The sequence below is a fragment of the Parus major genome, chromosome 2 (assembly GCF_001522545.3).
Source record: "Parus major isolate Abel chromosome 2, Parus_major1.1, whole genome shotgun sequence".
In the NCBI taxonomy this organism is placed as follows: Eukaryota; Metazoa; Chordata; class Aves; order Passeriformes; family Paridae; genus Parus; species Parus major.
Genome location: NC_031769.1, coordinates 44,287,603 through 44,314,093, shown reverse-complemented (window position 1 = coordinate 44,314,093; position 26,491 = coordinate 44,287,603). Strand labels below are relative to the sequence as shown.

At 38.2% G+C, this 26,491-nt stretch overlaps 1 protein-coding gene across 3 annotated transcripts in view; it reads left to right on the top strand.

Annotated features, from left to right (window-relative positions):
• TRAK1 (trafficking kinesin protein 1) overlaps nt 1-26,491 on the top strand; it is a 121,739-nt gene that overhangs the window by 18,712 nt on the left and 76,536 nt on the right. Inside the window, exon 1 of one of the 3 annotated variants that reach the window (XM_015617388.2) lies at nt 5,262-5,281. The exons of 1 other annotated variant lie outside the window; for it this stretch is intronic. The gene's annotated coding sequence lies outside the window, so the exon portion shown is untranslated. Of the gene's footprint in view, nt 1-5,261; nt 5,282-26,491 lie in introns of those variants that run through there. One more of the 3 variants, XM_015617389.2, reaches the window with a different exon arrangement.

Here is a 26,491-nt window from a genome sequence, read left to right as displayed (position 1 = left end):
TAATTAAATGGTGCCATATCTGAATACAACACTGGGCTGTCAAATGGAAAGGTTAGATGTTCTGTGGATATGTGTGGTTAGATGGGGTTGTTGGAGTATAAGTAATTTAGCTTAGCTTGTCTCACTGATAAGGATACTTTCCTTGGTGAAGACTTTGTATTTACAGCTCCCAACCAAGCAAAAAAATTAAACTTAAGCAGTCATAGTATTAATTTAAATTGTCTTTTAGTAGGTAACTTTCAGTTCTATATTCTGCTCTACTGCACTACTACTGTTTTGTAAATACAGAGTGTCACAGTTATACTTAATGGATTTACTAGATTGTAACTGAGGGCAGAATTGGACCTTTGGTTGACTTTACTGCTACATAAACTTAACAAAACTGATGGTTAAGTGGTGAGATTTGAAAAATGAAGAGATCAGTTTAGTGTTTTGGATTGGCACATGCAGGCTGAGCAAAGTTAAGGTGCTTAGAGGCATGCAGAAGTTTGTTGAAATTGTCTTCACTAATGTTAAGATAAAAGTAGCAGCTAAATTCTCACTTAAGTTATCTACCCCCTAAAGCACATGTAATTTTTTTGTAGAATTGTGGGTGAAAATGTAAATACTGAATTCTTATGTTTGCTTTTATTCTAATGTCTATTCTGAAACATTTTGGTTTTAATAGTTACAGCCAGTATTTAATAATTGATTTGGAGGCAGGAGGAGTTTGGGCCTGACTGAGGGACAGCATATGCACACTGTCTGCTTTTCTACTGGGAACCTCCTGACACTGTCTTGGGGCCTTTTAACATAATCATGATGACACCAAGCGAGTTCTTCTTTCAAACCAGCTGACAATCTATTCAGTTTGTGCTGTCTGCCTTTCTTTAAACTGATTTCAGAAAGAAACCACAGTCGTTTGTACCTGTTTGCCATCTGGAAAATGAGGCTCCCGTGTGGATCGGGGCAGATGTACTGAATGTTTGATGCAGCCCTCTGCAGCTGCTGCCTCTTACTGCAGGCTGTCTGTACCTGGCTCTGATCTCTGCTCCTCAGCCAGTCCCTGCAGGTGCCTGGCATGGGCTCCTGTGCAAGTCTGTCAAATGTTGAACTCTCTAAGAATTCCTCTTTTCCACAAGAGCCATTTTCATGAAGATACCCTGTGTAAGCATCACTGCTTGTCTTCTACTCTGCCCTTTCATGCTAACATTGAATGGTAAGGTTCCTTTTAAACGGGAACTTCCTGCTTTGTTCACACTAGTATATGGTGTAAAACCTAGGCAAGAATTGTTTGATGTAGTTCAAAGGAAGAAAATTTGCACACTCCAGAGTAAAGAAGAACCTGTTCTTTCCATCTTTAAATAAGAGGGGTGACCCACAGTAGTCAGTTCAAACTGGAAGCCACTTGTTTACTTGATACATCCCATGGAGACACACTTGCAGCTCCAAGTGTCTTGTGTAGTGTGGGTGTGTAGAGAAGGACAGAGGCAGGGAGGAGACCTCAGGGTGTCTTTGGTTTGTTTTAATCCTCAGTAAAACTTTGTTATCTGAACAAGTGAATTCAGCTGGTTGACGTTTTTGTGTAACTTACTGACTGAGGTGAGTTGGGTACTGCCATAGGAATACTATTCAAAACTGAGGCAGGGAAGGATCTTTTGCTTTCTACTTCTGCCCACAGTTTTTTTTTTTCTGTCTGTGTGGTGCAGATTGGTAAAAGGCCTGTGTGTTTTTCTTCAGTTGTGTGTTTGGTGGATGGGAGTGAGGATGATGGTTGCTTTGTTTTTTGTTTTTCAGGGTGTGGGACTGCCAGGACAGAAGAGGAGTATTTGGGGGAAATGCTGCTTTTGTTTTGGTCTTACTTCTGAGGTTGTGTTGCTTTTAACTGACTTTGATACTAGACCACAAATGTGCATTAGGTGAGGAAGAAAGCGGAGAGTTCCTGTGTTTCTCAAGCCTATTTTTGCAAGGTCTTAAATCTGTCTAAATTCTGAACTTTGTCTGTATTTAGCTTAAATGTTTTTATATAAATTCTGAACTTTGTATTTGGTTTACAGCTTTCTTATAGTAGCCATATTCATTATTTTATACTTTTAATATTAAGATAGTCTACAACTCTGCCTACTTGCTCAGGGAATAATCTGCTCTCTACTGACTGTATCTGGGTATCTTAGAAGCTGAGACACATTCCAAATGTTCTAGTTCTGAGTAATAATTTATCCTGCCTACATAAAGTGTTTTCAGAGAAGCTGTAGGGGGAGGGTTTTGGACTGAACACATACTTGCTTGTGTGGGTATGAAAGGGCAGTGTAGGGGATATCCTTCACCAGAAAAATGATCCATAGTTTTCTCTGTAAACTTTCTTGGTTCATTATTTCAATTTGAATCTTAACACTCACTGGGCTCAATACCAGTTACTACAAAGGATAAAATTTTATTACCTTGCATTAGTAAAACAGCACTCGTTATTGCCACAGGCAAGTGACTCCTTCCTTCAATCCCTCTTGATTTTTTTTTTTTTTAATGACAATGATATTTTCATTCCTTACCACTAAGCTAAGATGGTAGTGAAAGTTATATCAGTAATAAAATAAAATAATTTGGAAACACTGAATTGAAATACATTGTAGGTAAAGGGAATCAATATTTTTTTGTGCTTTGCAGGCTTATTATAAAGGTGGGGTTTTTTTGTTTGGGGTGTTTTTTTTCCCATAGCAGATGGACTATCAAAGAATAAATGTGCCAGACGGTAGATTTAAATTACTTGAAATAACTTTGCTGTACAATCACAAAGCAGACAGTCTTGAAGATGTGCACTGTAAGTAGATGGATGATATAGGTCATGCAGTGCTGGATTGGTGCTATTATTTTGACACATTGTTTTATGGGTAGGCAGGAGACACCTGGTTAATGTCTTGAGGCTTTGAAAGTTGCATTGTGTCAGCAAGGTAACCTCATAAAAATCTGTGTGTAAATAGCCTACATCTGTCTATATGTATACGAGATTTAGTTGCCAGTCAACTAGAGTTAAATCCTAATTTATGTCCCTCGATACTTAATAGTGGCACAGTCTGGCAGAGGATAAATAATTTTACTGCCAGTTCATTCTTGATTATAATGTCAGCAAATGTTCCTGCTGCTGAAGATACATGGGCAGGACAGATGGGAGATGGTAATTACATGGACTCATTGGGAAACCCAGAAGAAAAGTATTGGTTGAAAAATTCTTAGCTCTCAGGAAAACTGTTTTGCAACTTAACTTAAAAATTAATGGAAAAAAAAAAAAAAAAGATTTTGATAAGATACTTTATTACCTCCTGTGATTTTGGGGGAACATCTCTTGAAATCCTGACTTGTACAGAAAGGGTATGAACAGGAAATCTCTCTTAATTCAGCATGTTGCTGGAAAGAAACACTTTTCTATGCAATTTCAGCCTTTAAAAGAGTATTTTAATCCTTTCCTTGACTACTGAAAGTGCTGTATTTGCATATTGCTGCAAATGTTTGTTCTGGGTTGTCTTAAACTGATTGCTGAAGGTCTACTGCTGTGTTTCTTTCCTTTCTTTTTTTCTTTTTTGCATTCTTTGGGAAGAAAGAAGACTTCAGTTCTGTGTGAAAAATTTTTTGTTTTACTTTAAATCTTGTTGTTTCACTATGAGGCTCAAATTTAATTTCTTTTACTGCAGGTGTTTCAGTTCATACTTATGATGAAGTATAGAAATGCACATGGGAATAGAATTGTATTTGCAAATGTAAGTCATCTCATCAAATCCACCATTCACCATATGGTAAATTTCAGTCTGCTTTAATCATAGCCTGATGCTTGGAACAGTTCTGCACTTTAGTATGTTCAAAGTTGGAGTCAGGACTGTTGAGAAGCAGGAAAACAGTGGTATGAAAAGGCACTGGGAATACCTGCAGCTTCAATGATCAAGTAAATGACAATTCATGTATCCTAAAGGTTGAATGTTTTCCAGTCATACAGTTATGCTCAGTTTGGAACTGAGGAATAATCATAGAATCAGAATGGTTTGGGTTAGAAGCAACTTTTAAAAGGATAATTTTTATTAGAGTTGCCAGCAACCAAAAGCTTGATGCAATGGGAAGCACTGTAAGTAACCATTGATGTGTGAGTCTTTTGATTAATTACAATGGAACTTCTAAAAATTTATTTAGTTAGACATGATCGGGGAGGTGACTTCTAATAAGCAAAATCAGATGAGAAATGCTTAAAATTGTGTTATTTGTTCTTATGTCTGAAGGAGCATCAGGTTTGGAATACTTGTTTCACAGAGGGAGTTGTTTCATATCTACAAAGTTTCGAAAGTTTATCCTTGGTGGAGGCTTGCCCCTGGAAGACAATGTTTACACATCCTTTGTTTTGACACTGTTTTCAGTTGAATCAGTCCACGAAAAAAATTGCTGCTCAGAGGAGAGGTGGCTGCAATGGCAAACTTGTCCTGCATGTGAGGAAACAGGAAGCTGATGAGAAGAATTGTTGTGGCTTGTCTTGGAGGAGAAGTTAAGAAAGGAAATTTCTCACAGTTTTCCTGAGGAATGATAAAATATATCCAAATTCTTAGAAATCCGTTGAAATGACAGTTCATACCCTACATAAAAATGCCGTTTTGAGATGGGCAGAGTTTGTGACTGGCTTTACCTTGAAGGGTAATTTCAGGAAAAAGGGGTTTAATTTGTTGGAGTGCATGTGAGATGAGCTCATAGCTCTGTTCTCTCATGAGTGTTTCAACGCATGCACCAGAGAGCCTTAGACTTTCACAATGTATGCAATTTTAAAGTATGGCTTTATTTTGCTCTGTAGATAAATCTTACTACTTTTGTGAAGACTCTGGAAGTACTTTGCAGTGTTTTCCTGATGTTTAGAAGGAAAATATTTGCTACCTTCTGTTCTGTCCAGGATTTTTGTGTATGGTTGTCTATACAGCTTTGTTCTCATACTAAAAATTTTGTATGTGGTTATGAATGTAGATACTGTAATATGCATTTAAAAAATAAAGGTTTTAATGCAGCAGACTGAAAAGAGGAGTAGCCTAACCCTGTTTGATTCAGTTTGGTAGTTTGTGTAACTGCTCTGCCAAGAGAGGGTGAGGAAACTTGTGCGTGAGCCAAAGTTAGGATTGCATTCAAATGACCTTACAGCATCAAGAACGGTTCATGTGGGGGAAACACAAATAGAAGCAACACTTGCTGGCCAAATGGTGAGATTCTGGTGGGGAAAAAGAGACACAAGAAAAGAAGAATGCTATGCAGATGATCAGGAGCAAAAGGACTTGAAAACCAGGTACAGCAGGGGCTGTTACAGAGCTGTAATCCCCCAATACTGTTTATTGCTCTCAGAGCTGAGCTTTGACTGTAGTATGCATGTAGTGTGTGTGCAGAAGCATTGCTGGCCATGTTTTAAATTAACTCTGACAAAAGAAACATGGCAAACGCTGCTTTAGTACTTTTCATTTTCCCTTACTCAGCAGTTTAGTTGAATGCTGTTTTTCGGCTATTGCGCTGCATAACGCTGCCCGGCGTCTTTCTCAAATACTGCTGGGCTGAGCTGCTGTTGTGTTCTCAGATGCAGCTTTAGACTGGTGGGGCAGGGGTACAGACTTACACTTTGGTGTTCAAAAGTAGGTTAGTGACAGTGAACTCCTTCAGTGGGTCAAAGATCACTGTCTACTATGGTTGCCTCCCTCCCTGCCTCCCTAACATTAGTAAACTGGCATATTATTTACCACCATGAGATTTTTTTGAGAATAAACCAGAAGGAATCTGAGCTAATATTTTAAGGTTTCAGGTAAAACTGCTTTGGGCGTCAGGTCTCTTTAAGTTGTGTTATTATTGTTAAATATGTGCTATGTTGGAAACAGGAAAGAGAAGTTACTTGCATACTTTTGCAGGCTTTCAGCTGCAAAGAAATTGCAGTTGTTTGAGGTACTCATCCTATATTTGTAGGGCAATTAATTTGTCACCAATTTCTGTTGTTAATCCTGGTGTTAATATTTATATGCTATGTGTATTAATCTTTGTATATTCTGATAGGTAATTTGGTAGCTCTTAGCCCATTTATTGAAGGATACCTTTAGTGATGCCTGTCTAATTGGTATCCTGGACTTCATTCTGTTAAAATGAAAATTCTTGCAATATAAGGAGCTTAGACATGCATGTTTCCTTTGAAATTGGAGGACTTGGACTAAGGTTGTTATAATTTTATTAAGCTTAATTTCTGGATGTGGTTTGAGTTTGCTTTCCTTATCTGTATTTAAATTAAAAACAAGAATTTTAAAACAGAAAAAAAAAGAAAACCAGTTCAAAATCGTTCATGAATTATGAGCAATATGAACTGTCTTCTTTGTAGAACTGTTTCTTAAGAACAGTTTTTTTATATAAAATTGAATGGGTCTGGAATATTAGATTGCTGTTGGAGAGTTACATTCTTGTATTGTGGTGGCTGGAAGGCAGGAAAGCTCTCTAGATTTTCCGCCCTGCAACTTGATCTTCATAGATACAATCAAAGAAGGAGTAACTTTTTATAATTTGCTAGTTCTTTTTGCTACTGCACAACTTGGCTGTGTCTGAACTCCATGAAAAGAACGAGTATGCTTGGTGGATTTGTAAAAAAAACAAGTTTAACTTCATTTTTTACATGTTCCTTTCCATAAAACTCATTTCAAATTCCAAAATAGTTTAAAGGGCCTTTCTATCATTGGGAGCTTTTGAACTTTGGAACAATGCCCATAATAGCTGTTCCTTGCTCTGTGATTGATTGACTTGAAGGAAGCTGACATTTCTTAATTAATAGCTTTGCATTTTAAAACTTTATAAAAATACTTTGGATGTGGACTAACACACTCAAAAATCTTAGTGCTACTCACTGCTACAATTGTTTTCAGACTATTGTAGGAAAGCAAAGGTAAGGAAACAAGATGCTTTTGTACAGCTTTTAGAATCTCTGACATGACGTTGCAAAGTACAAGAATGTAATTTTACTTGGGTAGAGATGGAGTTTGTATCAGGCAGAAAGAATACTCTTACTGTTGATTCTTTTTAATTCCCTTTCTGTCACCACTGGTTCAGGTAGGGTTATGTTTCAACAGAATTGCACATAAATTCTGGTAGAAACCCATGTCCTTAGGGAGTAGACTGAAAAAAAATCCAAAGTGTTCTTGAGTGAAATACATCTTGTGGATTCTTCTTGTTCATTTCTGTATGGCTCACTTTTTTTTTTCCTCTTGTAAATTCACATTTCACCTCCTGATAAAGAACATAAAGGTAAAGTGAATACAATGAATTTTTCTCCCTGTTTACTTAACTTACCCTCCTTTGTTTTTAGTTTAAGATAATCTCATTCCAGTAAGGTGCTTGTATTCACCACAGAGTGCTCAGGATTTGTCCTCGCTGTTTTTTGTTTATCTCTAAAATACAGAGGAACAGCTCCCTTGCACAGGTGTTGAGCAATTTTCAGTTCATAGAGAGAAAGTCTTTTTGAAGGAACATGTTAAAATAAATATTTTCAAAAAACTTGCTTCTTCTCAAACCCTAAAGTTCCTCCCACACCCCACTTTGTGTATCACAGGTGTTGCTGTTAAATGTACGTACTGCTATGAAATAGAGCGCAATGGAAAGAAATGGTTCTTACTGGTTAACTGTGTACTAAGAAGGAAAGATGAACACAGATGAAATTTGTATCAAAGGTGCTGTAAGAAACAAGGGGTCTTGTCCAGCGAGCAGTTTGGTTCTACATGTGTGAAGGGAGCTTGGATGAAAGCAAACAGTAGGTCTGTACTAAAACTTGCAGTCTGTACAGTCAAGCAAGGAAATTGAAGAACTTAAATGTTTAAACAGAACTGAAAATATTGGGACTGATTTCTAGTGCATTTACTAGCCTTTGTAACTAGGACTTCTAGTTGGAATTATTCTGAGACTATTTGAATGTGAAGTTAAAGACTGAGGAAGATATGTGGCCTTTTAGAGCAGTACAGTTTGCCTTCAAGTCATCTTGAGGCTGTTACAGGAATTACTGGGAAAACCTGAGAATTAGAAGTGATAGGAGTGTATTTCACCTTTTGGGTTCCACATTGTTAGATTCTTAAGTACTGAAACTATTTTCTCATCAACTGTGATATTTTTTTTGGCCTTTGATCCCACCTCATTCTGAATTCCTTTTTCTCTTAAAGAGATGAAATATGCTTCCTGATGTCATGTGACTTCTCACATACAAGATTTCATCAGAGAACTGGAACTGAAGGTGAAAAAGGTAGCTGACAAAGATACTTTCAGTAGAGGAGATGCAGAAAGAATAGCTGCCTAGATAGGCTCTAAAAATCATGTGAACTTTAAACCACTCAAGAGCTTAATTTAGTGGAAGACTGGCCTGAGAGGCTTAATATAGACAGCTCAGATATCATGTGGAAACTCTAATATAGACATGTATTGATATAAGAGACCTTGAGCTTATTTTTATTTGTTCCTGATCAGATTGTTTGTTTGCTTCCTACCTTTAACCCCACTATTCTCAGGAAATGCAGTAAAATGGCAGCTGTTACTGCGCAACTACACCTGACTGTACCAGGGAGAGTAAAGGAAAATTGGCCTTTTGATACTGGCACTTGTTTTGATTTGCTCAGCTTTCAGTGGAATCTTCAGTAAAATTTTTGTGCTCCTTCTGATAAGTTTGACTGGGAATAAGTGAAATAAGTGGTGACTCTGGTCAGGATATCCTTCTGCTTTGTGAGAAGTGTTAGTGACTTCTGAAAGATGCAAGATCACTAGGATTTCTACTCTATTTATTTTCTTTCTTTCCCTTTGTCTTAGAACTAGTTTATCTGTATACCTCCCAATATTGTAGCTTCAAATCATAGCTATTGCATCAACAGTACGCTGACTTTTAACTCTCTTCAGAAAACTTCTTGTTTCTTGCCCGGTCATTAACAAAACATCAGTAGGAAGGTCACAGTGTAACTGATGTGACCCGCCCTCTGATGGAAGTGTCATGGGAAAAACAAATGGAGGGGTGGATTCCCTCTGTGTTTACAGTAGCCATGGAAAGTTGTGCTTTGTTAAAATCTCCATCAGGTTTAGGAATAAAAGCCACCCATACTCTTAAATCTTTACTTTATGAAAAAATACGTTTTCAAGTATCACTTCAGCTTGCACCGGAAATTTATTTGGGATAAAATCATAATGTTAGTTTGGAAGCAGCTGGGGATTTTAACTGTTCAAGAAAAAAACATATCTGGAGTAGGTGGTGTTGATATCACTCTGAGTCTTCCTAAAATTACATTCCTTAGTGCAATCACTGTTTATGACATGTAATTGTACTTACGGATCTTTAATTTCATAACTGGAAAATTTAGTTTAGGAAGTAATGTTATGAAAGCAAGAATGTTGCCCTCCATGTGAACAGCTGAAATACCTCAACATCCTGACAATACCAGAGTAAGTAGGACACCTTTATCTTCAAAAGCTTTTTAAACTGATGGTGAACGTTCCACTACTGAAGTTCTCAGTGAGCAAAGATAACTTCTATGAACCATGTAGAAAAAGGGGGGGAGTAAGAGTCAGACCAAGTGATTGGTTGCAGAGTTTTTGGTGTCATGACACAAGAACCATGTTGTTCATACTTTTTAAATAAGCCACAGTATTCTTCTGTAGCACTGAGCGATAGAAGTTGCAGAAGTTAGTGATCTTCACAGGGAGGACAGTTTTGTGTAGGAAGTTTCTGAGTCTTGCTTTTACTGTTTTTCTGAGAGACAGCAAGTTGTTTTGAATTAAAAAACCACAAACACAAAGTTTAAGATGAACAAGTGACTGGGTAGTTTGGGTGTTGAAGCAGTCTCTTCATTTCATAAAGTGCCATTAAAATTATTCTCTGTTTTCCAGGCTTGGTGGAAACATGTTTTGCATACTTTTTGGAGACTAACTGGCCTTTGATTCTGTAGCTCAGGGCTTTGGGTAATACAGGATTTCATGTGCATTCTTCTGTAGTGATCACAGCATGCAGTGAAGCAGCAAAACCCATGATGCAGGTATCCATACAGATGTGACCTAGGCAAGTATTTTAATCTGTTGTCTGTTTTATTACTGTTTTATAGCAGGAAAAATAACTGTGAATGTGGAGAGCCTTCCACTTGCTTACAGAAAGTTACATATGTTATTGCATGTTAATTTTGAAGTTTTCCACAGAAACAATCATGGAGGATTGCTGAATTGCAAAGCAAAATATATTTAAGTGCATTAAGTTCAAATTATCAGTACGATTCTAACATACTTAGATTTTCCAGTAAGTATTGCTTATAATACAAAACCCTCAACTTTCTGAGATGGCCTGTAAAATATCTGTCACCTGGGGAAAAATATATATTCTGTCTGTAGTGGTCATGGATGGGCATGTAGTAAAGGCTTCCCTGCCTCAGCAACCATTCTTTAGTCTGCCTTTTCAGTCTCTCTTGTCATCAGACTGAGCTGTGGAGCTGTTACTAAGTTTGCAGAAATGTTTTCCGCTGATAATGTGCATGTCTTGTAGTTGAGAAGTTATTTTTAGCAGTCTGGTGAAACTCTTAGAGTCACTGAGGGACAGAGCCCTAGTGGAGATCTGGAAAAGGAAGCCGCCTGCCAGTGGATTGGAATGGGAGAAGGGAAAATGGTACCTTTCATTCCCAGACATCTTTTTCTATTTTTGATTGCATTGTTCTTTCCTGGTATCTTGCAAAAGAAAAGGCACGTTTCTCAAGTTTGTAAAATTGTGTTTGGCTGGGAACAATCTCTGTGTTACTGAGGCAAAATTGGTAGAATTGCATGAGTGGAAACTTCCATTTTCACTATGATGATGTTCAAGGGCTGCCTGGATCTCAACAGACACTTTTTGACTAGAGTGAATCTGAGAGGTGCTGCTCTTCATTCTGCCATAGTGGAAAGGCTCTGACCTGAGACAGTTTGTCTGAAGTCAGAGTTATATCAATCTATTCACTACATTTGCTAATATACCAGACCTTTTCCTGTCTGTGTAGTTCCCAAGAGATGTTAATGCAGACAACATTGCTGCTGAAGAAGCAAATTGTTTTAAATTGTGAAACCTTTAATTTAACCATAATTCTCAGCTACAAGCAGCTTTTTAGCATTTAAAATTTGGTAAAACTCATATGAGGCTCAATTTGACCTATTTTATTCATAGAACTATTATGTAAAAAGATTGCTGAGGTAGAAAAATAGCAGAAAGCACAAGAGGGTCCACCAGTTTAAATGCTTATGTACTGAAAGCTGCTGTTTTTCCAGATGTCAGAATAGTGCAACTCACCTAAGTAAATCGCTGTGCTTTTCCTCTCTTCCAGCTTTTTCTTACTTTTAATACATGTTTTGTTTTAGTGCTATAATCAAAGGTCACCCCCAGTCTTTCAGTCTCCACATGCATGGCTGAGTGAATGCGTTTTTCTTTGATGTTTATCTTTGCAAAGAAAATCTGTGGGTGGAGAATTTTAAATGGGATTCAAAGTGATTTGGGACTTCTCTAAATGACATACCTGGGAATGCTGCCACATAGCAGACGCGTTTCAGTGATGTGTATTTCCCTGCTGTAGGACACCAAAAATGAAGTAAGGTAGGCTGTGACAGTTGCTACTGACAGTGTTCATAAAGTAACACTCCATGCAAGAGAAGTTTTGCAGGCATGTTGAAGAGCATTCTTTTTCTTATTACTATTTTGGGGTAGGTTTTATATGTTCCACCATACTATTTCTTTATACTGGAGTAGTGTCATTTATCTGATATAAAAAAACTTCTCCCTTTCATACTTGAAAATAACTTTAAAGATATTTGCCTGTGTTTCCTCAGACCAGTCTGAGGGAACCAGAATGGGTTCATGCTGAATGTCATCTCTCTTTGTTTTGACTGATAGGCATTGATGCTGCTCACAGTATTGTGTGATGGCCAACCTTTGTGTTATATGTGCAGTTGTGAGGATTTTTTGGGGCTTCATCCAGTGGTGCACTGTAGTGTCTATGTTGTCTGTACAGGATGTTTGTAGGAAAGTTTTGTATATGGCGCTTCAGTTTTGTTGAGTTGGATGTTTTCTGCCCACATGTGATGTACTCTGGATAATTTGCAAACTTGCTTAGTTGAAGTTGTTTTGTTTTAACATCTGTTTGTAAGTTGTCTGAAGAACGCAGGCCATAATGGTTAAAACCTGGTGGCTATGGTAGTGTCTCTTGTCTTGCAGCAAAGGGAATTGGTGATGAATGTGAACTGTACTATGGTAGCTAAACATGGAATACTTGGTTTTAAAGACTTCATGGCATGTGTGTCTCTGCTGGGACTGATGATTGTGCTGAATAACATAAAAACGATGTGATCAGTGTCCTCTCTAGTCGCCTTTGACTTGATGCTGTGAATGTCCTGGCAGCACTGTGCAGCTGTTGTTACCTGCATGCATGTTTGGAACAAGGGTAGAGTGTGCTCAAATTCCCTTCCTGCTTTCATCTGTAGGAATATATACTGCCACCGTGCGCTAATGCACAGGCTACATTATTTTGACTAGATTTGTACATAGATGTATAAATTCAAAGAACTGAGCAGAATAGATCCATATATCTTCAGTGACGTAGTTATGACGCATGACTGCAAAATCAAGCTTCTTACTGAATAAGAATAGACTTGTACAAGGGAAAAGAGGAAAAATCTGTCAGAATTCAGAAACCTGCACCTAAACACCCTCCAATAAGTCACAAATGCACTGCAGCATCAAGAAGATAGTAGTCTTCATTCTAGCTGTGTGTTTGAGGTTTGTGTGGTTTCTTAATTGCACTATAAATTGGCATCTCTATATAGGGCCCTTTGAAAATGAACAGCTTTGTTCTTCAGTGCATTCAGGTCTGATCACAGTGTAAAGATTGAGGAAGAATGGAAATCTGTGAAATTGCACTATTATACAAAAGTTTTTTGAGAACTTGAAAAAGAACTGAAATGACCCACCAAAAAACCCAGAGTGTACTGCCAGTGATCTGTTGTCTGTGTCTGTACTTGTTTTACATTGTTCTTCCCTACCTCACTGTAAATTTAGTATGAATTATAAGAAGTCAGTGGGAACTGTAAAACTCCCTTTTATTCCATATTAACATGGCTGTATGAGCACTAGTTTAGCAGTAGGATTCTGTGGGAGACTGTATGCTGTGGTGTTTGCTTGGAGTTTCATGGTCTGTTCTGGCAGAGCCGTCTTCCCTGACCCGTCTGGCATACTGTGCAAGTGATCGTAGCCTAGAAAGTCGTGGATCCAAGTCAAGCCTCCTGACCTTTTCCTCCTGCTTATTAATAAACCCTTCATGTTTCTCCTGCAGTCAGTGTATAGAGCAAGTCCAGGGAAGAGCATTTCAGCAGCATCTCCCCCTGCAGAGAAGGCGGCAGCGTCCCTTTCTCGAGTTGCACCAAGACACTTTGGGCTGCGGGCTGGGGCTGTGCAGGCAGCTGCTGTGGAGTCCGAATTGAACAGCAGTTTTGAAGAAAGGACACAAGTGGTGGAACTGCAAACCTACCACAGAAATCTGTTAAAAGAGAGAGAGGCCAAGGAAAGTTCTGGTGCAGCTTGTTGCTGCCAACACGTTCACCCCAGAGGGGCTGTGCTAGACAGTGCTCCTTGAAAGCTGGCTGCCTTTCTAAACTGCAGGATGGTGGCTTATTTTGGCCTTGACCTGTCACTTACTGGTGTGGTGATGATGGAAGTTTACAAGGGAATTACTGCTAGGCTTGAGTCACGGGAAACTTATCTGTGCTTCCTGTTTTGGCCATGGAGATTCCAACCTAATGATGAATATCAATAGGGTGTTTTTACTGAATAACATAAATGAGGTATATACATTCTACTTTTCCTTCCTTTTCTGTTTCCACAGTGAGGGACAGGTGTGTGAAAACTGAGTCATGGACCTTACAGAGACAATAAAGTGCACAAAAGAGAAACGTAATATTATAAAGAGAAGGTTTTAAAGTGATGGCAGAATGTTTCATTGAGAAGAACAGAAAATGGTTCTTGGTGGAAATTGAGGGTCTTGTTGAACTCTGCATTTGGTATGGGTGAATAAACAGGTGAATAAGTGTATTTCTGAAAACGCATCTGGATTCGGAACAGCAAGGGGTGTGAGGGTGGTCTAGTGTGATCACATCTCTACTATGCACTAGGAATAGCTACAATATTTAATTCCATGTATTCTTGTAGAGGAAATACTGCAATTTTCACTTTAGAATACAGTCTTGTGTTTTGCTTGAACTGCTGCATGAATTGTCTGGGCTGCTATGTTCTTCTGACCAAAGAGATGATCAATAATTTGTTAAACAATGCTGAAACTTACTTGTACGGGGCAAGTGATAGCTGAGAGATCTTTGCCATTATTGGGCATACTTTTTAATGTTACTTCAGCATTTCTTATGGAAAAATGTGTTTGAGCCCAAACTCCCAGGCAGATATACTATAATATTTCACCTTGCTTATGCTTAAAGCATGATTAAATTTAAATCAAAAGCTTTTCTGCACAAACTGTAAAACAAGTTAAGTAGATTCACTTCACTTCAGGGAAGTCAGTGCCTACATCTATATAAAATATAAAAGTATTTTTCTAAAATTTCTCTCTTTTAATTATGTGTTATGCAGTCCTTTCTACACAAGTTCATTTTTTCCTTCTGCCACATTAAGTTGCAAGGAATTGCTCTCCAGACCTTCTTCAATAGAAAGGAGAGCTTCATATTTTTTCTTGACAGTAAGATATGATAAAGCTTTGAGGTCTGCTGTATGAGCGTATTGGACAGAGAACTGAAAATTAATGAAGGCGTAAATAATGAAGTTGAGGGTACACTGTCTCTAAGCACTTTTTAATATTTCTGGCTTCAATTGTCAAATCTTGGTTTCTTTTTAACTTTTTTTAGCTCAAATATGAATTTATATATCCAATGAGCAACCTACACAGAGAATTTAAGAGTAGGTAGAGAGATCTGTTCCTTTCAGGAAATCCTGTGTTTATATTAAGGATTGTACTTGTAGGCCTTGCTTTCCATTTTACCTGTTGCTCTTGAAATCTGAATCTTCCACAACTCCCTTGGCAGAAGCTCATTTCTTCATGCACAAACCAAAAATGTGAGTCTTTCAAATAGACAGACTATTTATTATTTTTGCTTTAGTGATACTTTCCTGTGATCTCAAAAGGTATCATTTTCAAATGTAACCATGGGTACTTAAAATCCAGAAGATGTTCCAGTATTATTACAGTTATTTTGAGAAAACTGAGTACTGGGAATGATAATTTTCCTTGTGCTGGAGTATGTATGAGTAAAGGGAAATGAATTCTAACTGTGGTTCTGAGGCTGATAGGACCATTGCTCTGCCAAGTTAGGTCATGAAAATACATTTTGAAGGAAGACATTTCTAATCATCATAATATACTTGTTTTTAGAGAAGCTTTCTTTTAAGCTGCAGATGGGCAACATTAGTGATTTTTTAAAAATATTTTTCAATTGAATAAGAAGTGCTTCAAATGCTCAGTTTTCTAACTTTGTAAAGCTATATGCTGTTCTCTGCACTTTCACATTTAGCATGTCTCTGTAAGATTTGACTGAATTGGTTCAATTCCGTTTATTGCCCAAGAGAGTGTTGCTTTTCATACTGTAGTGAAAAGTTCCACTTTCAGAGAAATTTCAGTCTTGAACACAAAGAATAAAATCCTTAACTTACAGAAAAAAGGTTTGTCTCAGAACTGTTTTCCTCATGGAAAGCTGGCTGCCTGAAGCTCTTGGTCGACTCTGAATGCTCTCTGACTGGGTGCTAAGATCCAAGGAAGTCATCAGGCACACTGATAAGTGGGGAGCTAAATTGGCTAATGGTAAAGCAGGTCAACCTGTCTAGTCCACCTACAGTAGTTTTCAGTCTCAATCGAGATTTCCAGTCAAGCAGGAGATGTCAGGGGGCAGTTTGGTCAAGTGCTTTCTTACTGCCTGTGCCATGAATCTGCTACATGAGGTTTAGTATCCAGGACTATCTGTTGTGCGTTTTGGAGAACATGTACATGCACACAGGAATTTATCTAAGGACAGCTTCAGAAAGTGCCTTGTTTAATGGTTATCACAACTATTTTCCAAAGTCAGTTTCCAAATGGTCTGGAACCATTTCATCCATCTGCACTGAGTAAATCCAAACTTATTTTTTTGCGGGATTCTTTGGGGAAAGCCACAATGCAAAATTTCAATTTCAGTCTGTATCTAAGTAAGATAGTCTGCAAATGAAGCAAAAACTGAGTTTGTATTGTATTTAATTTGTATTTATACTCCCTAGCTTAAGGTCTTGTGTAGTTTCTCTCTGTAAGGAGAATTCTTTTTTCTCTTTTGTTTTGTTTGGTGTTGGTGTTTTTTTTTGTGAATATAAAGACTGTATCACAGCTTTGCTCTTGCCATCTTCATGTTAATGCCCCTTGAATTCTAAAAAAACTGTTTTAAAATCTTTGCTTGTGTGACTTTGACTTTAATGGCACTAAGCCACGGATAATTGGCTCAGTTTCCTAAAATTCCACAGCCTGTTGTTAAGATAAACATTTCTAGGTTCCCAAGAACACAGACACATGTATATGGTAATATACTGATTATACAGAGCAACTTTTAAATTCTTATTTTCCTATTTTATTCTTGATGTTTACACACAAGCATCAGAAGCAGAAAAATGACTTGACAGGATAATTGTGCCAGTTTTTAAACTACATTGTAGCCTTTTGAGAAGGGCTGTGAAATGGCTTTGTTTTGCTGTAGCCATTAGCCCCTAGGGGAGCTGGAAGGAAAGAGTCCTGCCTTGGAATGGTGTGTGTTGAGATGCACCCTCATTAGTCAGGGGCACATGTCTCAGTTGCTGGGAAGGGCATGTGACCAAGGCTTTGGTATAAGGCTCTGGATTGTTGGTTGTGTAGGATCTTGTGGTCTTGTTATGTCACTCCTCGACACTGGTACCTAAAGTGTATCAACAGGTGTTGGAGATCTGGCTTTCTCTGGGCTGAAAAGAGCTGTGATCTGCATTCCCCACAGCCCAAAGCTTTAGAGAGGAGCTGTAATTATAGAGCTCGTGACAAGAGCTGCGTTCACTCATGTCCTCTCAAACATAACAGTGTATGGTTGAAAGCATTGCACCCATACACACCTAGTTAGAGATGGTAAAAGAAAATGGATATGGGGCACAGGGATATTAACAGACAGTTAAGAAATTGTGGGATAGGCTTTGAGAAACTCTGTGCACATTCAGGATTGTAAGGCAACCTTGAAGAATGATGGAGGCTCTCACTGGATTGTGCCAGTTGCTCGAGCATGTGGGGAGGCTCGCTGCCAGGGAGTGAGGGCCAGTGATGCTAGTGAGCCAAAGCAGATTGACTTAGCATCTTACTCAGAGCAGGAATTGGTGGTCTGACTGTCCTTGGAGGTAAGCTTCCCAGTAGCTGTCTCTGAATTTGCTTCTAGCAGCAACAGGATATTTAAATTTCTTAATTTCTGAAAAAATAAAAAGTAGGATGTTCTTACTTAACAGAGAGGGTTTTGATTTGTTTGTTGGTCTTATTTTTTAATCATCTTTTTATATAATTATTCAGCTTTAAACTCAGTCTGAAAATAAGTGGATCAGGACAGGAGTTATGGTGTGTGGGTTTTGAGTTTTTTGAGTTTTGTGCTTGTTTTCTTAGTTTTTTCTTTTTGGGCCATTTGCAAAGAATTTTGTCCTTCTTATCCCTGCTCTCACTGACTGTGTGCAATAAGAAACAGTAAACAAAAGCAGCAGTCTTGTGTTATATCATATATATAAATGTATTATATATATATAAATACATATAAATATATATAAATATAAATATTTGCATATTTTCAGAAGGTCTGCTATTGCAATTCGAAATAATGACACTTTTTCCCAATCCTGTAAATCAGTATTTTTTAAAATTTAAAGTGTACCAACTCCATAGGTTGGTACACTTAGACTCTTAGAAGTCATTGAGAGGGTGAGAAATGAGAAATTCCTCCTGTAACAGGAGAAGAACAATAGTAATGCAAAACAAGATTAAAATTCACCCCTCTCCCCCAGGTTTTAAACCATTATAAATATTTGGTTTGAGCCAGTCTGTTCTTTGTTTAGAGTTACTTGACTAAAACTCTTGGCCCTAACTTGCTGGCAATTAGATCTATTGTATTTTTGATTAAACAGTAGTGTAGTGGCGGTGGGAAACCAACATACTAGCATGGTCTTTTGGCTGTCTTCCCCTTCTCTTTAGCATTGCCCTGAGGGACAAAGTATGGCTGGGCTGGCTCATCAGGGGTTTAACTTGGAATGGGAACAGATTTTAATTTGAATATCTTTACCTACTGCCTGCTGTCTTAGGCTCAGCCATTTTTCAGTGAGTTCTTGGGGGGGGTTTGTTTTGTTTCCTCTGTACAAGTAGCTAGTTCATGTGTATGTAGTGCATTTGTGATGCTCTGCTTCTGGGCAAGTGCTCTCGCTGCTCCGTCCTGTGGCTAGGAAGTGAGCTCAGCACTCAAGAGCGGAGACAGTGATGTTACCTCAGCTGCTGCAGTTTAGAGAGTTTGTGGTAACCAACAGCTCTCCCCAGCTAGCAGAAAAGCTGTATCCAAAACTCATTTGAAAGCCTGTGAGGTTTGTGGTGAAGTAAAGAAGTGGGGAGTTCCATTCTCTTGTGGTGTATAAATAAAGAGAACTTTTCATATTTCTGTTATCACTGTTCCCACCCATATTGAGGACCTGGTTTGTTGTTGGTGTAGTCATTTTCCCCATACCTGAACTCTGACAAATCTTTGATACCTGCCTTTTTTTTTAGTGGTACAAGGAGATACACTGGTAGACATGGTGTTTACGTACCAAAATTGATGATCTTGTATTCTAGCCTCTGTGTTCACTGTGTTTGAGGCTGGAGACCATACACACTAAATGTAACAGCAGCCTAATCCAAAATGATTTGGTGTTTGTTTTGTTTTGTTTTTTTTAATTCTTAAGATTTTATTATCTTCAGCAAGTATTGGTCCATGCGTTTTTGGACCCATCCCATAGTGATCTACCTCAGTGAACACCTTGCACACGCATGGGTGTGAAAAGAAAATACATGTTTGTGGTGTTTATATTTTGCATTGCCATACCTCTGAGCTTTGTTTTCTTTCTTCATGAATTCTTTGTTGTTCTGCACATGCAGTACTCATACACTCTACACTAGTGGTAGTGGTTGAACAGCTTTCCCTTTCCAAGGCAGGTACACAGCTGAAGATCTCCCAGCCAGGAGCACAGGGTGTTGCAGGAAAGGGGAGGCACCATTTACGTTTTTACAGTTTTATTTGTTCACTGAGAGAGGGGGAATGGTGGGGAGGGCATGGTTTTTGGCCTATATTTAATAAAAGGAGGGGGAGCTGTACAAAGCTCCTGGTGTAATGTGAGCCTTACACAAGGAAGAACTATTTATAGATCCCTGCAATATTTGCCTGAAGGAACTTGAGAGCAGAGCGGGGCAGTGTTACATAAAGCTGGGTGAGAGCACACTTGTGCCCTCACAGCTGCGAAGGTCAAACCCAGGGCTTTTCTTACAGTAGGCTTCCACTCTCCCTTGCCCTGAGGGGAGAAGAGACTGATGGGATCCTTCTGAAGGCCAAATCCTAGTGGTGAGAAACTTTGGTTTGTGGAAAGCAGTGGTGTGGTTTTCTTTAAAGAGGCTTATTATTTGTGATGTTTTGATTGCATCATTTTTTTCAGAAAACATGCTGTCTTGATTGATGACTTAATGGTCAAATAAAGCTAAACAAGGTCACAGCAGCAGCTTTGGGGACTTTGAGAGTGAGACTTTAAGCTGTACATGGTTATATTATGGTTTAAGCAGCTTTTTGGTTATTGCTGCTACTATTCTGCCTTTTGTTCTCTGGTGGTGACCTTTTTACTCTAAATGACATTACCGTGCCACTGGCAGTTAACCAGGTATTGTTCTGATTTTGGATGCCTTCATCAGCTTAGTACTTGTTTGTTAGGAAGCTTTATAAAAGTGATTTTAGAAACTCTTCAGATCTTTTGCTTGAAAACATTTTTTATACTTTCAGAGGCAGAAAAGCCTTTCTTAGTGAGGCATATACCTTGAGAAGATCCTTCATGGCATGTGGCATTAACACTGGGTATTGATACTTTCCTGAAAGATTGCATTTGGCTAGGTTGAAGTGAAAGTTGTGAACTTCAGTTCCTAACCCCACTGAAGGAGAAAAAAATCCAGAACCAACTAAAAGTGTGGAATATGATCTGAATGTACTATAAAGCTAGGAAACTTAGGCAAGAAGATTGATTAAAAGAGCCTTGAATGGCTTTAAAATTTTGGATAAGGGTGCAGTCTGGAGTTGTCCAAGAAGTTTGTCCCTTTAGTTTTTACTGTAAAATTGTTGGAACTCTTGTAACATGAGTTATGTAAAGTGTTTGAAGGTAAATGAAGTGTTTCTCACATTCTGTCATTCATCTATGATGCTTAGACTCTTTATGTCCCTTGAGTTAGAAGTTTTAACTAAGCAGTCAGCATTCTGAATGTTTAAAAAGCATCTTCTGAGCAGAAGCTAAATCCCATGGTTTATAAGAGGGTATATACTAAAGCACATAATTAAAACAACTCAGTAAATTCTTCAGGATCATATTCAGTCTTTATCTAAAACTTAAACAGTGAATGTCTGTGTGTGTGTGTATGTGTAAAAGCCAAGACCTCCTGCACATAGTCGTTTCTTTGAGGTCTGATAAAGTGTATTTAAATGGAAGAAGGCATTTTGACTGGCTTTTGAACCCACCCACTTAGTGAAGAAATTGTTTTTAAATTAAAAAAAAGAGCAAACTTTTACAGATTCAAAATGTGCGTTATGAAAGAAATAAGAAGTTGAATACTTAAAGCAATTTTGAGTTGCTTCAGTTGATTATTTTCCCAAACAACAAGGGTAGATAAGCATATTGATCTTTTTTACAGATGAGACATATGTATAAAGACATACATAGCTTTGATTTGCTTCAGTGTCTACATGGAGCGTTTTGCATCTGAAGAATTTCTTTTTGGTGAGGGGTAGATAAGACCCTTGAGGATTCTTTTTAAACAGCTTAGTAAACTTACCAGACTTAGTTTAAAACAGAGGTGTTTAGTAGATTTATAACATGATGCACAAAACAAGAAAGGATATTTCTGGTGGGACTCTTTGAAGTACATAAAAGGGTGGAATTTGCACATTCTAAAACCCTCTGTGTTTAAGCAGCAGTTAGTACTTAGAGAATTGGTGAATTAGTAAAAGAGAATACAGGATTGGGGCACTGAAGTCCATGCAGATGTGAAGAGTAGAAAGCTCTCTCAGTCCCTTGATACCTTGTGGTTCCATCTAAATTAGCAAATACTTTGGTCAGTAGGGGTGTGTGACTAGATCAAAACACTGGAGCTTCATAAATCTTCATTACTGATTTGAGGGGGTTACTTTAGATTAGATTTAGCTTGTCACCTTGGGCTGAATGTCCCCACTTCTCTGTGCAGTGTGAAGCTTCTTGAAGGAGAAAATTTAATAGGTACATGTGAAATGACTTGTCAGTGATGTAGCCCACAGGGCTACCTGATGTTTCATGTCCCTGTGAGACAGCAAGTAGCATTTGAAGTGCATCTTGCAGAAGAGTTTTCATATTCTCACTCAAAAGGGAATTGATTGTTCATATATACCAGAGCTGTTATGCAAAACCAGCCAGCTCACAGTAAATGGTTTTGCTTCTACTCTAGACCAAACAGCATAGTTGAATTACATATGAAAGTATGCATAGCAAAAGGATGACCTGGAAGATTTTAGTCAGATGTTCTGGGAAGATATTTTTTTCCTTCTGTTAAGGAAGTATTTCTTTCATTTGGCAGACATTCACAGTGCCCCAGTTGCCATTTTAAACTATTGAATAAAAGTAGTATTTGAATCACAAAATCTGAGCTGGATAATTAAAAATGGTTCAAAGCCTAATAATCACCAAAGGGTGCAGCATGTGGCTCTTGGGTAGCACATTAGGAATTCCAAATGTTTTGTGACTACAGTAAATTGCTGTGGCTGCAGTCCAAGATGGTGGTAAGAATAATGTTGCAAAGTTATCTGTAACTTATTCAGCATTGTTGGACTATAAGTAAGCACGTGGCTGAATATCTCTTTATCTTCTGCTTTTGATGGAGGAAGGATTACTTAAAGTAATCTGTGTATTTAGATTCAGAGTTAAGTTTTATTTAGTGCTGAATGCAGAAAAACTTCATCTCAAATGGCAGTGAAAGAGCAAATGGTTTATTTTATTTGCTTGTATATAAAATTTGTAGTGTATGAAACTCAATCCTTTCCTGACAAAACAAACTGCAAAGAAAAAAGGAACTAATTTCATGTCCAGAACCCAGAAATGGCTGACTGTTGTGGAGATTTTTTTCCCTCAACCTCAAAACCATCAAATTTTGGCTGTTGTCTGATGTAAATGTGTCTGTTAGCTTTGAGCTGCTTTGCCTAGATAACTGGCAAAGATGGATTTTTATTTATTTATTTTTTTAAGTGGAACACAGTGCTGACTAATCACAGCTCAATTCTTGACAAGCCTTTTGTAATCTGGGCTTCCAGTGGTACACTACAGTCAGTACCCAAATGTACTTTTTCGTCAAGTCTCGGTTATGTTGCAGTCATAGTCCAGTCTGTTGTGTTGGATGTACTATTAGATTGCAGAGGTGTTGGCTGTATGTAAAATTTAAGGTCTTGATATAGTAATCATGCCAGTACTCTGTTTTCAGCATTTATTGGGTTAGACCAAAATCTGAGCATTCTACAGAGGTGGTGTGCAGGAGCAACAACACTTTGTGCTTGTGTGATCAGTCTAACAAAGTGCAAGGTTGGAATGATTGCCTTTCAACAAACAACTGACAGATAAGTTTTTTTTTTCAGAGTAGAAGGACCTTTGTTAAAAAGATACAGATGATAAACTTTAGGAAGTTTTTCTCTTTCAGCAAACAGTTTTACACTGAAGAATTTAGTTCAGACATTCCAAATTAAATATTTCTTTAGTCCCACATCTGTCTATTAGCCTCAAACTGTCATTGCATTTAGACTGGGAGAAATGGTACAATACAGCTTTTCCCACACTAAGGCAAAAGCTGAATTATGTCATATTAGGTAGGAGAGGACTTATTTAAATTCTATAGGCTGCTGTGAACCTATGCAGTAGGAAGAATGAAATGGGTTGAATTTTTGTTAATAAAAGTTATAATCTGATTTACAGACTCTGCACTTGTTTGGATGTCAGATTAAGTATAAAACTACAATAATGATTTATATCCTCATGTGCATGTCAGAAGGAGTAAATACCAAGGAGTTCAATAACAATTTGAACATCTTGTTTATGAATACTGTATGTGCAGGTGACACTGACTAAATAATTATATTAATGTTGTATTTCCTGGGGACAGTAGCTACCTTGTCCATTTCTCTTCATGGCTGTTTTGACAATATGGTAAATAGTGCTCAGTTGCAGTTTGTTTTTATTTTCTGCAGTAAGAAGACCTAAAAGTTTAAGGACAAGTGTGCACTGCCTGGATTAGGTGGTAATATTTGCCTTGCAAGGGAGGCCATGCAAACAGTGGCTCTGTAGGTTTTAGAAGAGTGAACATTTCTCCCCCGTGTTCATGGAAACTGAAGATATTTAATAAGTCTAAAAGGGAGCAGGCACACACATTTGTGCAGGATTTCTTTTCTCCGTGATGCAAGGTTTTATGATGAAGGCAAATTCCCTTCCGTAAACCTGAACGTTCTTGTGTAGATGCTCCATGTGTTTCTGTAGTAGACCAGACAAACTGACTCTTGTGGCCTTTGTGGGGTTTAGCTTTTGTACCTTCCTTGTACTTTCAAGCTTATTTTCTTCTAGTTTTCATGAGTTCCAACAGTGAAACAGCTTGTGTGAAGGAAGAGCATTGATGACTTTTGTTCCTGGATGCATATCTCTATTTACTGTTAACAGAGCCAAGGGTTGGGGTGGAGCTTACAGGAGGGGGGAGAACTGGTTCCATTCACTCAGTGGAGTGAATATTAAGAGGTGAAACTCATTCAACGCAAACTTATAATGGAAATTGTAATGATATTTTCTGGGCAAAATTATTTTTAGTGAGGACTGTGTGGGAGAGAGTCAGAAATGGTTGTTAGGTATGTCAGATGTTGGATATCATTTGTTCAGAAGATCTTGAGTTCCCAGAACTCACTTGAAGTCTGCACACAAATCACATGTTGGTTATCAGTGTTATTCATTCAGGAGTGGTGTTTTCTCAGTGGCTTCCTGAGGTTGCTAAGGCAGGGCCTGGGAAGGAGCAGAGAGGGGGGCAAAAAAAGCTGAAAAGTGTTGTTGGTGTTTTAGTTATTTAATCCTAGTCATGGCCTTGTTCATAATAACAAACTTATCTAAAAATTTCCCAAAACAAAGGTAATTCACAGATGTGTGGTAGCAACTAGGACAAAATTGAGCCCATCTAATTAGTTGTCTGTGAATTCCCAATACTTTTTCTTGTTTATAGGTTAAACTGTTTTATCTTCCGTGCAGAGGGGGAAATAAAGATTTGCATTTTGATTCCAACTTCTTTCGAGCAACTAATTTCTGATATCAGTAATCTCCCTCTTGTTATTTCTAAAGAAATACTTGAAAGGGGACCATTTAAAAAGTAATCAGTACAAGTAACCCCATTGTTCTTTTCAGTATGTACTGTGACAGTACAGGAATAATGGATGCTCTGCGGGGGAACCATAACAATTTCTGTTAAAGCACTCAAGTGAAACTTTCTCTTCATGCAGCTGCCACAGTAGTGTGTCATTTTTGTTAGGGTATGGTATAAATTTATCATTCAATTTAGTATGTTCCTTTAGCTGGTATGGTCCTTACAAAATACATTTTTTGAGTCTCTTGAGTGTGAGAAGTATTTCCAGGTTAAATGATACCATGCAGGAATACAAATGTATGTAATTGAGGGAAACTTAATGAAATGTTATTTTATGTATAAGGGTGTTTTTTCCAAGAGTTAATATTGCCCATCTGTTTTCTAGTTATGATGTTCTGATTTCAGTGCAAATGTATCCTTGTTGAGACCCTCTGAAAGGGGGAGAGAATTTTGCTTTTTTGTTCTTAGCTTGTGCTGAAGGGAAAAAATAGGTAGAGAAAAATTATGCTGGTTAGTGTTCCAGTTTTGTTGCAAGACTTTTCTGGAGCTTACTCCCAGATGGTCTAAACACCTGATCTTTGTCTTGATAGTTTTGGGACTGATATTTGATTCTTGCAGTGAGTTTCTAGAAATACTGTCATGTTTTGGTGGAGCAATAATGTTATTGGCTAGAAATGCCAGAAAAAAAAAAAAAATGCCCACATACTGTGAGTGTAACTTTAACAGCAAAATAAGAGTATCTGGACATGTTCCAGAGACTAGAGATAGCCTTTTTCACATAGAATTCTCAAGAAAGCTGTTGTTCTATTTCTCAGTGAAGCACTGAACATGGCATGTTCTGTTGCTGCACTTGCATATGGACTTGCATCCACACCTGCTGCTTGCAAATCAGTGCAATTGTGTTTTCTTACTGTCTTCCTGTTTTTCCCATGTTGTCTGGGTGTTCCTGTGTGGCTTGTTCTTCAGCTGCTGCTTATGCATTGTAGCTATTACATATATAAAGTCTTTCAAGTCCTTTCCCAAAACTGTTTTTCTGCAATCCCACAATAATATTCTCCTTTCCTAGCAGTACGGAGCATTTGCATCTTTCCTTACACTGCTCATAACCAAAAGCAATACCATACCACCAGTATTTGCAGTGCCTTTAGCTCCTTATGCAAAAGGTTTGGTTAAGTTTTGGGAGAAATGTGCTCTTCTTCATTTCTTCTCTGGCCAGTTCCATCTTGCTGGGGACATAAGTATCCAGCCTTGAGACGGGCTTCATGCCCAGTTTAAGGTTGAGGTGCTGGGGAGCACCAGTGTGGTCAGTTCCTTAACCTAGGGCATCTTGAGTTTTATTTTCTGTGTTCTCTGTAAAGGGAGCAGAGGTGCCAGCTGCCAGTCTGTCAGCAAGGGGCTGCCCTGTAGAGTGGAAAGTCTAGTATATTTTGTGTATTAGTATATTTTGTTGTGCATAGTATGAACTTCTTATCATTGCTGTTTTGTGTGCTGTCAGTTGATTTCAAATTGTGATGTTATTAAAGTGCCAGTAAATCAACCAGGGATGTGAAGCCTGTCTGTATGACCTGGCTCGTATAGGTGCTGGGTTACACAGGACTTTAGCCTGGGTGACATGAGAGAAAGTTTGTGAATGAGCCAAGGTGAATGGACTGTGCTTACTGCAAGTTGGGGTAGGCAAAAATGTGGATGTTTAATCAGCTGTTGGCAAAAAACACAGTACGAGGACTGGCCTTTTGCAAGTAAGGTGTAAGGTGCAAAGTGCAGAGATAGGCAGCTGCTCCACGTGTGAAGAGAAATCATCTGTCCTG